This window comes from Euprymna scolopes, chromosome 26 (genome assembly GCF_053919585.1).
Source record: "Euprymna scolopes isolate OS-2025 chromosome 26, ASM5391958v1, whole genome shotgun sequence".
Taxonomy (NCBI): Eukaryota; Metazoa; Mollusca; class Cephalopoda; order Sepiida; family Sepiolidae; genus Euprymna; species Euprymna scolopes.
In genome coordinates, this window is record NC_136507.1 from 80417144 (window position 1) to 80429244 (window position 12101).

General features: G+C 35.6%; 1 protein-coding gene across 1 annotated transcript in view; it reads left to right on the forward strand.

The window, feature by feature from the left end:
- The first annotated feature begins 360 nt into the window (after window positions 1-360).
- Window positions 361-12101, forward strand: part of LOC145248216 (uncharacterized) — a 64613-nt gene continuing 52872 nt past the window's right edge. Inside the window, exon 1 of the mRNA XM_080110082.1 lies at window positions 361-467. The gene's annotated coding sequence lies outside the window, so the exon portion shown is untranslated. The remainder of the gene's footprint in view (window positions 468-12101) is intronic.

A 12101-nucleotide genomic window follows, 5' to 3' on the forward strand; every position in this document is an offset into this window, starting at 1 on the left:
TGTCTGTTGGCAGAGGCAGTGGGGAGAGACGTGCTGGAAGTTGAGAGAGAAAGTTGTCAGTGACAAATTCTAGCTGGACTTTTGTGTATTGTATTTGGTTTATTTTGTTTTGTTGTTTACCAGCCCATTTAACGTCATAAATATATGAAGTTTTAAAGTCACTTCTGCTTTAAAACAAACACACTTTACGCCTGTCGCTTATATTTATTATAAATACATATAATTAGGTACAGGGATATTAAATCAGAGGGTTTCTTCTAAACAGACAGTTTTTGCTGACTATCAGTCATCCGTTATGGCGTCACACCGCTTTTGTCAACTACCATTTATTTTTTTGTGACGTCACACTGCTTTTAGTAACTACCACTCGTACTTTGACGTCATCCCTTTTTTCAGCAAATATATGTATTTGTATTTCCACAAGACATATCATACACGTCAAAACGTAACTTTTCTGTACTGAATAAGTAAGTAAAGATTTATTTTTATTTTTTACTGTTTTTTTTTTTTTGTTTGTTTGTTTGTTTTTTTACTTATCCGGAATCTTTTATTTATTTAGTTGTACACACCAATTTCGGCATTTTTCTCACAAAAGGCTGCCAATGTTAACTCAGTTACGTGAAGCAAAAACATAAAAATTTAAAAAATAACAACAATAATTACTTATTTATTGAGATTGTCGGACTGACTTCCTCATCTTGGTTGTTAGAGTCACAACGTTTCGGCCGTTTTGCCATCCTGCCTTCATCAGGTGTTTTCCGACAATCTCAATAAATGAAAACACCTCATCTCAAAAATACAGACAATTAATAATAACTTAGTTTAAACCTTTCAGCTGAAGGTCAGCTCTTGGAAGAGGGAGTCCTTTGTCGACAGATGTTTACTTTAAGCGAAAAGGGCAGGAAAAAAAGGATTGTAACTCTTACATGACTGGAGGGGACATTAAAAGGGATTACACCGTTTTTTTGGGTTTTTTTTCACTTAATGTTAACAAACAATTACTGAAGTTATAAGTATTTTATTTTTTAACAATACAAAACTTTATAAAATAAACTGTTTAAAATTTATTTTATTAACATTATTTAAAAACGTTCTTTAATAAAGTTCAAAGTTCTGCTATTCTTCTGCCTGCGTTGTTTATAAATAAAATAGTCATTTAAATTTATTTTTTGTTTTAAAATAAAACAGTTGGTACTTGAACAGTTTAATCAAGACATTAAAAAATGAAGATATCGAGAAAAAGTTATGTTGTACATATCCGTTTTGGATTGAAGGTCTCCGAAAATAAATTTCACTTAATTTGATCAAGTAATTTTTTTTACAGTGGAAAAACACATTTTTACGAGAGTGCTTTGAAGTCAGCTATCTTAGAATTTTTGAACACGCCATGGGGAGATAACTCAATTTAAAGCGCCAACACTCCCTCCCCATCTTTAATATTAGCTTTTCTTCCTAAAAATCGAACCTTTTACTTGGTATCATAACAGTTGTTTTTTTTCGTTGTAAAAAAAAAAAAACTACTTGATGAAATAAAGTGAAATTTTTTTTTAGAACTTCGTTCCACAACGGATACGTACAATATAACCTTTTTCCGATATTTTCATTTTTAATGCCTTTATTAAACTGTACAAGTATCAAACAGTTATTTAAAAAGTTTATTTTATAAAGTTCTGCATTGTTCAAAAATTACTTATTAACTTCAGTAATTGCTTGTTAATATTAAGTGAAAAAAAAAAAACGGTGTGATCCCTTTTAATGTCCTCTATAGTTATATAAGAGTTACAGCCCTTTGTTCTGCCTTTTTTCGCTTAAAGTACTGCCCCTTCGTCGATGGTGAGTGAGTAGCTACATAAGAGGATTCTGCTTCAAAGACAGAACAAAATTTGTGTTTAAAAATATTAGAAAACCAAATAATGTTCTGAAATATTTTATTAAATGATTTAAATCGTTTTTTTTTTGTTTTTTTTTCTGTGACTCTCCATGCAGCAAGACACCTTTTTCAAAGAAGACTATGTTGTTGATTTTTTTAGTCTTTTTTTTCATTATTTGGTCTATGTGCTCCGTTACGCCAAGTGAAGACGTCTCGCCATTTTCCAATAAAATGATTTTATAGGTTTTCACCAAACACTAAACTGTGAGGAAAGATGTGACACAAGGGTGGGAAAGTGAGATTTGAAAAGTTGACACTCTAGAGGAAGAGCACTCTAGCAGACAAAAATGCCTCACTGAGGATGTGCGTTTTATTGTAATCTGCTAAACTATCTAAACAAAAAAAAAAAAAGAAGATACTTATACACTTTTGATACCGTGCTGAAATAATAACGCTATTATTTCAAAAGCCATTCTTAACATAGGGAGGGAAGGGTTTGTAACTATTCTGTGCTTCCACCTAACAATATCGTGAAACTTGGATTTAACCTGAAAAACTATTTAAAAATAGTGCAGTATCAAAAAGTGCATAAGCACCAAAGAAAACATGCAGTGAAGTTATCGCTTTCATAAGGCGCCCGTTCAAACATGGCCACCAGTTAATTACATTGCATAATACACATCTTAATATCTCGAAAACTATCTGTGCTAATTTACCATGCAATATTCGTTTTCAGCATACCTTAAACCCCATATAAAATCGTTGTTTTATGGGAAAATGGTAAGGCGTCTTCAGTTGGCATAACGGAGCACATTGATCCATTTTCTTTCATTTTTTCTGGAGGTATGAGCCCTGATGGGTCATCTCCTGGTGGAGAATAATGGAGACGTCTGTGTTATTCCCGGTTGTTATAAAACATTTTCACGGACAAAATTTCTTTCCTAAAACATCCCATGTAACAAATTACCACGAGTCTGCTTCCCAACAGATTTAAGCATGGTTGTCTTCAAGTCTAATATAAACAAATATTTGCTAAGCTGTTTTGTTAGAAAACAAAGCCCTCTTAAATAATCTTCTGCCAATTCCATAGTTACCAATAATCCCTTTCACTCTTTTTCTTGAAAGTAGATATCTTGACAAGTAATCAGTTAGCGTTAGGGTTATGCCAACTGAAAATGCCTTACCATTTTCCAATAAAAAGACTTTATATGGGGTTTTAGGTATGCTGAAAACAAATATTGCAAGGAAATTGACAGCTTATCAGTTAGTAAGTGTACATATGTTAATTTCCCTCCCTTGGTGGAAAGATGTGACACAATAGAGGGAAAGTGAGATTTGAAAAGTTGACACTCTAGAGGAAGAGCAATCTAGCAGACAAAAAATGCCTGGGCAGCTCCAGTAGTGGCACCTCCAGCGATTAGCAATAAATTAACCTCATCTCAAAGTACGAGAAGGCAAATGGTAGATGCTTTTAGTTGATAATGAAGACAACGAAAGGAAGTCCCACTTTAACATTTGATAAACAACTTTATTTGTCATCTTTGTTAGTAGCGTTAGTAGAAGGGAGAAATGGGTTAACAAGTGGAAGTGTTCTTGTGTGAAGATAGAATTAATATATTGCCGGCTTGTTGAGGAAAGAGATGTTAGAAATTCTCTTACTCGTTTTTGCCTATGGCAGAATGAAAGAGACACAGAAAAGCAACAAAGGCTCACCTTAAATCCAAGAATAATTTTATTTACAAAAGGGTAAAAAAGGAGTCCATATTGCAAAAGAGTGCCCTCTTTAGCTTCTGCCAAATGGCGGGTAGTTCTTGCCTTGAAAGGCGAAGGTAGTTGTAGTTCTTGCCTTGAAAGGCGAAGGTAGTTTTCTTCTTGTTGAAGATGCTGGTAGAATCGCCCGCTCGTAGAATTGGTTGAGGGTTCTCGTAATCCTTCCAGACTGTCCATATGAACAACGCACTTGCGATCGATGTTCATAAAATAATATGCCCCCTTGTGGGCAATGTTAATGAAGTAATTAATCCGTAGAACATTTTAGCCTCCGGCTAGTATCCGCATTAAATGAGCGGAGAAATAAATGGGGTAGAACCCTGCCTTAGTTCATTAGGCATGGAGCGAGATTTACGTGCGTCGGCCTTCTCCGACGTCAAGTTGAAATCTGTTTTTTGAAACACAAAATTCCCGCCACTTCTGAATCCTCCACAGCAACTGGACAACGCAATACCATTGGTCGAAATAATCGCGTGATTGTAAATCACGCGGTTATCGCCCTTGCTTCTGAAATTTCTAACAGAGAACAGCTCAGTCCACACGTGTTTATAGCTAGTAGTCGCCGAGCTGAAAGAAGCCAATTATAGGAGAAAGAAAGGGCAAAGACTCAAGTGTGTTCATGTGTTGTCATGGGTGTGTGTTGGTGTATGTTCTTTAGCATGATAAAGAATGTTCGTTTGGGTACCGAACATGCAAACAAATGGTAGTGAGAAGAGAGCCATTGTTTGCTTGCTGTACTCACGTTCACTGGGGGCCAAAGCTCCCCCCCCCCCCCAGCGATGTGTGCTACTGGGCAGAGTAGCAAGAAAGAGGAAAAGGGTTTCAGATTTCGCCTTTCATGTACTCAGTCACGTGATTGAGAGCTGGCTTGTGATTGGACAAGCCAGGGAGAAAATGGATTTCAAATCTCAAGTCTTGAGAAGCACTTCTGCCTGTGATTGTAACGAGTGTCGGCTGCTACATGCTCAATTGAACTTCTATCTATGCCCCCCCCCCTCTTCGCTGTAGATCATTTGCAGCATGCACTCGTCTAGCTACAACAGCTGTCAACAATTTTGGTACTTGTGCATTTTTGGCACCATGCTGAAATAATAACGTTATTTTGAAAGCCATTCTTAACATGGGGAGGGGAGAGTGTTTTGTAACTATTCCGTGCTTCCACCTAACAATTTAAGAAAAAAAAAAGAGGTACTTATGCATCCTTTGAACAAGACATAACTCAGCGTTTGCTCGGCTTTCTCTGGAGCACGACGTCAACAGTCGAATAATGCCGAGCATTGCCGATGAAACCACAACAATGCTGCGTAAGAGAAAATATAGTATAAAAATTTTAAATGTAGAAACCTCAACAGAAAACAAAAAGCAAGAACCTACCGTAATTTTTAATTTTTATTAACTTGGTGAAGAAAAGTTGTTGGGTTTTGTTTTTTTTTTTGCAGTCAAATAAATAATTTTTAAGCAAAAATTTTTTTTTCAAATAAATAAGTGTTAGAAAATTTTTTTTTTTTTGTCCAATAAAAAATTTTAAGCAACTGTTTCAGATAAATTTTTTTTTCCAAGTATTTTTTTTATTTTATGATAGTGAATTAAAACAAACTTTTTGAGGGGGTATGTTTTTAAGTATTTTTTATGAAACAACAAAAGTGGATGGGTTGGCTTGTTTTTTTGTTTTTTTTTTCTTTTTATGCCGATTCGACTGAGAGTAGTTGGAATCTTTTCTTTTTTTTTTTTTCCAATGCCAGGAAAATTTCTTTAGGAAGATGTTTTTTCCTCATACTTTTGGACGGCATCAGATGACAGCAAAGTGGACAGAGAAGAAGTAGCGGACATGTAAGATAGCTCTTCACAAACCGGGTAGCTTTCGGCGATGTGAGTTAGACCAAAAAGTATATTTTGGTGTGAGTAGTTAGGGTTAAAATATATATCTAAATTTATATATACATGCCCTATATATGAAAACTTGCAAAAAGTAATGTGCTCATATTACTCACTGTGTTCCTTAGAGTATATATTCCAAAATGTATGATGGAAATTGATGAATTTTAAATTGATAAGTAAACTCAAAAGCACAAAGGTTTACTCTATTACCTTTCAATATATTGTTATATTAGCGTTGTTTTCTCATTTAATCAGGAGACGGATCACGTGAAGGTTTTTCTTATTTTTTTATACTAATTATAATCATCACTTACTATATCGGAAATACGGTTTAAGATAAGAATTAATGATATTATCAATTGCATTATGAACAAAATTATCAGAGGACTGGAAACGATATGTCCCGATAAAATAATACATATGCAATGTACATTTTTGGTGTGAGTCGTCTGCTGATGTTATGTTTGGATCAGTTGAAAACAGGCTCATATATCTCCACTGTATGACCTGGATCTCCTATGTGCTGGGGATTCCTGAGAAAATAATCCTGGCAAATGTCTGGCAATTCTTCCAATCGACTATAGCGTGCACTGATCCCAATCCATATTCGTGCTAGAGGTTTTTTTTTTTTTCCATTGCTATCTCGAACACCCACAGGTATATCAGTTTGATAATGCAAGTGATTTTCAGCCATGATTTTGCAAAGAAGGTCCCATTCCAGATTGCTGGCCACCATCGACATTTAACATTCCCACATCTCCAGCCATAGCCATGGGTAATGCTCCCCCTTTTTGCTGGGATGCACTCATGGCCGCAGGTTGCACATTTTATTCATTTTGCTGTCAGTTTCCGCTGTTGACAAAAAAGGTCAAATTCTTTTTTTTAGATCTTCTCTACTCTTCCTGACTTGCATGTAAGAAATGGTGGACTCTTTTCTTTCCTTTTCCAATATATATATATATATATATATATATATATATATATATATATATATTATATTTAAAATGTAATTATCCACTGACACGTGTTTCGTCGTCTACGACTCATCAGAGTGGCTGTATCTAGCGAGATTCGAAATCGGGACCCAACGATAATGAGCCTAAACCCTTACCCCTGGACCATCATTCAAAACATATCGCTAAAACCAAAACAAAACAATATATATATATATATATATATATATATATATATATATATATATATATATATATATATATATATATATATATATATATGCATATATATATATATATATGCATATATATATATATATGCATATATATATATATATGCATATATATATATATGTATATATATATATATATGCATATATATATATATATATGCATATATATATATGCATATATATATATATATGCATATATATATATATATATATATATGCATATATATATATATATATATATATATATGCATATATATATATATGCATATATATATATATATATATATATGCATATATATATATATATGCATATATATATGCATATATATATGCATATATATATATATATGCATATATATATATATATGCATATATATATGCATATATATATATATATGCATATATATATATATGCATATATATATGCATATATATATATATGCATATATATATATATATATGCATATATATATGCATATATATATATATATATGCATATATATATGCATATATATATGCATATATATATATATGCATATATATATATATGCATATATATATGCATATATATATATATGCATATATATATATGCATATATATATGCATATATATATGTATGCATATATATATATATATATATATGCATATATATATATATATATATATATATATATGCATATATATATATATGTTATATATATATATATAGCTATGTTTCAGCAATGCTTTGAAATCAGGGACAACACTCAAATAACCCTTTGTGAGTTTTAGAAGGAACATTTCAACATTGTCATAGCTCTGAAAATTATTGATGTTGCATGGCAGGGCATTACGAAATGCACATTGAATTCTGCCTGGAAGAAATTGTGGCCTGATTGCATCACTGAAAGAGACTTTGAAGGGTTTGATCCCCAGCCTGAGTCTGAGGTAGTGTTGGACAAGATTGTTTCCCTTCGAAAGTCCATGAAGTTGGAAGTAGATGAGGGGGATATTAATAAGCTTGTGCTGGAGCAATAGAAGGAACTGACAACAGAGGTGTTGAAGGAATTACAGGCGATGCAACAGACGAAGGTGTTGCAAGAGATCAACAACAAGGAGGAGGAGGAGGAGGAAAAGGTGAAATCTACAAAGGAGATTAGAGAGGTGTTGGCTAAGTAGGAGGAAAAAGTGGCTACTGGTCATGCGTCAGCTCTTTTTAACGACACCTGCCTTATGTATTTCTATAACATTTTGAAAGGGAGGCTGAGACAAACCTCCTTGGATACATTAGCGTGGTGGCAGGGGGGGGGCGCCAAAGTGGGGTTTTAGGGGGCGCACCCTTTGTAGGAGACCCAAGAAAATTTAAAATAAAGACCTTAATAAACACAACTTTGTTCCATTTCTGAGGCTGTTTGGAGGGCAAATTTAGCATTTCTATGCATTTGGAGTGTATGTGTATCATCATTTGGAGTGTATGTGTATCAATCTTTCCCTCAATACTGGAGTTTTTCCTGATATGCTTAAGCTGGCCAAAGTCATCCCCATATACAAGAAGGGCTCAAAACTAGAGGTAGGTAACTACAGGCCTATTTCTCTATTATCAAATATTAATAAACTTCTTGAAAAAGTTGTACACGAACGAGTCTACAAGTTTTTAGAGAAACACAAGTGCCTCTATAAATACCAATTTGGCTTCAGAAGGAAACATTCTACTGAACATGCTCATTTTTTCGCGACTTCGTCGCTCATATCCAGCTTCGCTCGGCCGTTGGGGGGGGGGAGGCGCCAAATCAGTGATTGGCCCCTGCAGCCATCGACCTCCCACCACGCGTTTGCTTGGATAGGCTTTTGTTTAAAAGACATGTAGAAAGTGAAAGTGTTGCGAGCCCAGCTAAAAGATCAAAAAAAAGGAAGAAAAGTAAAAACTGATAATGTTAGGAACAAAAAAATACAAAAAAAAAAAAACAGAAAAAATAAATTAGTGTTGTAGAAACATATGGTTTAAGTTCACTTCCACTACCATGCATTCACCTCTGTTAGCCGCCATCTTCCTCCATGATAAGTCGTCATAATAAACTCGCATTTTATTTCCTTAATATTATCTTATTTATCTTATTACTATTTTTTATGTTTAACTAGCCTGGGTGCCCGGCGTTGCCCGGCGTTGCCCGGGTGTTTGGAGATGTGTGTTGAGCAAAAAAATGGTAGTTGGCAGGCAGGCTGGAACCCGTGATCATGGAGACAGGTGCTAAAAAAAAAAAATGGTAGTAGTGTGGGGAGGGAATCAAAACAACAGTAGGCAACCAGGGTGGAGAGAGGTGTTAAAAGAAAAAAAAAATTGGTAGTAGGCAGGCAGGCTCGAACCCGTGACGTGAAGGCGGAAAAGAAAGTGAAAGAAAACCTGACATCGTACCGCTACGCCATGACGCGACCGGAAGTGTAAAGCCTTCAAATTTAATGTAGTCAATCAAAAAGATGACTTGCAGAAATAACGTTGCTTTTAAATGCTTTTAAAACCCCCACGTAAATCGTTTTTAATGTGGGGGAAAATCAGCTCACCCTCAAAAAGGGGGAGCTCTCGCAGTATCCAAATAAATAGTAATTGTCTCGGTATGAAGGGTTCCCCCTACATTGATCAAGGACTAATTACAGAGCAGATACTACCCGACCGGAAGGCCAGGAGTAGGCAACTACGTTTGATTAGTTTTGCTTTATTTATACGTAAAAGACAAACAAACACTCGAAACGAGGGAATTTTTTAAAACTCAATAAAAAAAAAATAGATAGAGACGATGGCCGTTTGCAAATCTTAGATTTTACGATTTAGGAAGTATAAGAAAACTTCTAGCGGAATCGATGCGAGAATGCCGATGCAAAAAGCCTTTCTAGGACATACACAAACGTGCATGCCCATTTTACCTTTTATATATTAGACTAGCAGGGATGCCCGGCGTTGCCCGGGTGTTTTAGAGGTGTAGCAGAAAGAAAAATGTTTTGGTTGGAAGGTAGGCTCGAACCTGAAGCTTTGACGCGAAGGTGGTTAAGAAACGGAAATAAAAGACTGGTATCATACCCGCTCGCCCACAAAGAGCGAGGAATGAAAAACGTTTTAATTTAATGATTAAAAACTTAATGGAACAGGCGCGTGAATTTAATGAGGTCAAACATCATGCTATATAGGGAATGAAGACTCGCACTTCACATTTGCTGTGAGGCAGTTTTTTTGGGGGGGGTTTTCCACAACTTTAGCTGCGTGGCTCTTCCAGGACGTTGGGGGGAGGGGTGAAACTAGCTCCCCATGACAAGAGGAGTAGCAATTGTCTGATATAAGGGTTTTCCCCTCGCATTGATCAAATTTCATTGCGTTTGTGGATATCGCTAGTACGAGTGCCAGGGAGTTTGTATTCTACGGATTCAGTTTCGCTTTTTTTTATACTGAAAAGCCAAAGAAACATGCGTAGACCAAGAAATATCGCTAAAATAGCATGTAAAAGTCGTTCAAATAAAAGGTAGATGTGACCTCCCTTCATAAACCATGGATATTATAATTCAGACATTATATAAAAGGTTCTAAGAAAGAGTGACCATCAAAAAGGCCTTTATCGGACATACACAAAAAACGCACACACAAACACACTAACACACATTTTGCTTGTTATATATATAGATTTGAATGTGTTTTTAATAATTTTATTGGAATAAAATGGAGAGTGGGACAAAAAACACCCAACAAGAAAGAAAAGCAGGTTAGTATGACCCTTTTTAAACATAGATCAGCCAAAGTCGATCTCTAAACGGGAGTAGGATTTCAATGAGGGAAAATGAAATAGGGGTGCTTTTTTGGAGTACATGGTATCTATCCAAGATAAGAAACCATTTGGAAGACTAAGATCCTATTAAAAGTGAAAAGTGGGCATCTTAGAGATATTATGTTTTTATTGTGGCCTGAACGAGCTCTCAATATATATTTAAAAAAAAATGACTTTGGTTATGATGTCAGAATCCATTTTGTCTTACTGTGAACCGCTTCTCTTTTTGTTTTTTTACCGTTGAGTTACCACATATTAAGGCTAAAAGCTACTCGAGGACATTCAATTCAGTAAATTTGACAAAAAAGTAAAACAAGCATGCTTCAGTTGTCATATTTGGAAGAAGGGGGTTGGTTGGTTGGTTGGTTGGTTTTGTTCTACGGCATATCAACCTTTTTCAGGTTATTTAATGCCAAATCCAGTTATTTTGAAGATAAATGTTTTAATAGAATATATATTTTTTTTCAAGTCGGTTTCTATTTAACCAATATTTGGGAACCTAACAGGTATTACCATTCCAGGTCAGAGTGGACCTGGGAGCAATGACAATTAAAGGGTGGCTCCGCACTCGCCAAAGCCCGCAAGCTGGGGCCTCACCATCGGATATAGTTTAAGGACCCTTGGAAGGAGGAGGAGAGACATTTATACAGAAGAGGATATAGCGACTCAGCAACTGTCCAATTTTACACTTCCCGGAGAAGAAGTGCTACTCTTTCTCCACTCCATCGCTATTTCCATGGTAGAAACGTATCTGTAATTTGATTGGCCTGATCTTTTATTCTTCTCTGCCAACTCTCTCTCACAGATGCGATTTTTCTAGTTTCAGTCTTCATAAATACTATTACAGCATGTGTTTTTTGGAATTGCTTGATCCATCCCCTGTGTAATGGACGTCGTTGAATGTTTTTTTTTTGTTCAAAGGAGTCACCACTTATCAAGGCCCTGAGACCACTCGAGGATAAGGGTTAATGTGTACAGTAATCAATGGGGAAAATGTAATAATCGTTAGTAGAGGAAATTTGGTAAATTGGATTACTTAAGGGGATGGTTCATCAAGAACTTGTTCACATTGGACTCAAAGACGACCATAATGTAGTCAGTTGGAAAACAGGAAAATGGAACAGAGTTCCACAGACGTGCAGTTCTAAGAAAGAAGCTTTGTTTATGGAATCTACATTTAGGTTTAGGCACAGATAAAGAGTGGGGAAAATTATTGATAGTGGTTTCAGCTAGATGAGTGTTTTTCGTGAAAGGCTCAGGGGGGGGGGGCAATAGATTGAGCTCAGACGAGCATTTGCCAGGAAACTAACAATAGAGCAGAGACAGGCTCTCAATGTCTCTTCTGTGCGAAAGAGGTTGCAGGGAAGAGAAAAGGGCATCTCTCACTGGGCTATGAAGTGTATTTTGAACTCTGTCAAGGTAGGATAAGCTGCTTCTAGCAACTCCTGCCCAGGTGTGGCATGGCAAGAGTACTCCATCTGTATCGCTGTCGTTGAATGCTGTTTATCAGGTTAAAAAAGTAACATTTATAGATGAACAATAAGCAAAGAAACAATGCTCACTAAATGCGTAACTTACAAACTGTGTGAATTTATTACAGGGGATTGG